At 43.0% G+C, this 2,109-nt stretch overlaps 1 pseudogene; it reads right to left on the reverse strand.

Moving 5' to 3' along the window:
- Positions 1-293: 293 nt before the first annotated feature.
- Positions 294-867, reverse strand: LOC108294160 (annotated as a pseudogene).
- Between the last annotated feature and the right edge of the window lie 1,242 nt (positions 868-2,109).

Below are 2,109 nucleotides of genomic sequence, written 5' to 3' on the forward strand. Positions count from 1 at the left end.
AACCAAAGACCAAGAAAGATATTTAAAATTGTAATAAAACATACATAACAGAATATCAAGTTTTTTTTTTTTTCTGTCCCTTATACTTTATTAGTCACCTCTAGGCCTGTGTGTGGCCAGGTGGGCTTGGAGGAGGGTATCACTATTCACCAGCTCCCAAGGAGAGGCATGAGAAGGCCTTGGCCTAGCCTTCTAGGGTCCCAGACTGTGGACTTTGGAGGGGCAGGTCTGGCCTTTCCTGGGCCAACACAGGCACCCAGGTAAGGGCACAGGCTCACTATCTGTCAGCTAGCCTAATTGCGTTTGGAAAAATATTCCTTGCTGTCATCCACATTGGGCTTAATCGTGTCACTGCCAGGCTTCCAGCTAGCAGGACCAACTTCCCTATGCTCTTCCGTGTACTGGAAGGCCTGGACCCGCCGCAGAGCCTCATCCATGGAGCATCCCACAGGCAAATCATTAACAGTGATCTGGGGAAGGACCCGCTTGCCATCATTGATAAAGCAGCCTCTGTAGGCAATGTCTGTATCTGTTTTCAGCACGCCATAATTCTCAGACAAGTTTCTGGTCATGTCAACAAGCAGGGGATGTTTGGAGGGCCAAGCCTCCCTCCTTCTGGAGGTTGTTGATCCAAGCCAGGTGGGTGAACTGAAAGTCCACTGAAATGCCCAGCACTTTGCAACCCAGCTTGCGGAAGTTCTCGGCATGGTCACTGAACAAGATGATTTCCGTGAGGCACACAAAAGTGAAGTCCAGAGAGTAGAAAAAGAGGACCACGTACTTCTCTTTGTAGTCCAACAGCTTCACCTCTTTGAAAGCGCCATCCACTACGGCAGTGGCCTTGAAGTCAGGGGCGGGCTTTCCCATGCCTACGATTACAGAGGCCATGACTGAAAGCTGCGTGGGCAAAGGCTGGACACGTGGACAAACAGACGTGTGAACCCATGTTCTCAGCACCAAAACTGGCCATCTTTACAATTATTTACAGATAACGTTCAAAGGTATTAAGTACATTCATATTGTTATGTAATTATCACTACTATTCATCTTCATAACATTTTTCATTTTGCAAAACTGAAGCTTTATACACATTAAACAATAATTCCCCATTCCCCTTTCCTCCCAGCCCCCGGGAATATTATAAGAACCACATATAAGTGAAATCATACAGTATTTGTCTTTTGTGTTGGCTTATTTCACTTAGCATAATGACTTCAAGGTTCATTAATATTGTAGTATGTGTCAGAATTTCTTTCTTTTCAAAGGCTGAATAGTATTCTATTATATATATAAAGAGAATATTTTGTATGTGTATTATATATATATAATATTCTGTCTCTCTCTCTCTCTCACACACACACACACACACACACACACACATACATACATAAACACACACGCCACGTTTTGCTTAGCCATTTATCAATAAATGGACGCCTTGCTTCCATTTTTGGCTATTGTAAATAATGTTGCTGTGATGTAGATCCTGCTTTTAATTCTTTTGGGTATACACACAAAAGTGGAATGGAGTATATGGTAGTTGCATTTTTAATTTTTAAAAGGAATCTCTATGCTCTTTTCTACAATTCTACATTAAAAAGTTGGATTCTAGGCTGGGTGCGGTGGCTCACACCTGTAATCCCAGCACTTTGGGAGGTGGAGGCAGGTTGATCATGAGGTCAGGGGTTCAAGACCAGCCTGGCCAAGTTGGTGAAACCCCTTCTTCATTAAAAATACAAAAAAAACTTAGCCACGCATGGTGGCTGGCACCTGTAATTCCAGCTACTCAGGAGGCTGAGGATTGAAAAAAATTGCTTGAACCTGGGAGGTGGAGGTTGCAATGAGCCAAGATTGTGCCACTGCACTCCAGCCTGGGTGACAGAGTGAGACTTGGTCTAAAAAAAAAAAAAAAAAGTTGAATTATTTTTTAAAATCTTCCAAAATTTAAGAGGTAAGAGAATTATCTGAAGTAAGAAATAGTAGAAACTACAGCACTGCCATCCAAGCTGCTTTGGCCAGATGAATCACAGCTGGTGTTCAGAAGCCAATTCAGTGTAAAGAATATGACACACCAGCCTGTGGTTCCTGAATCTGACTGTGCATCAGAAT

Source organism: Cebus imitator, unplaced genomic scaffold, assembly GCF_001604975.1.
Source record: "Cebus imitator isolate Cc_AM_T3 unplaced genomic scaffold, Cebus_imitator-1.0 Scaffold566, whole genome shotgun sequence".
Lineage (NCBI taxonomy): Eukaryota > Metazoa > Chordata > Mammalia > Primates > Cebidae > Cebus > Cebus imitator.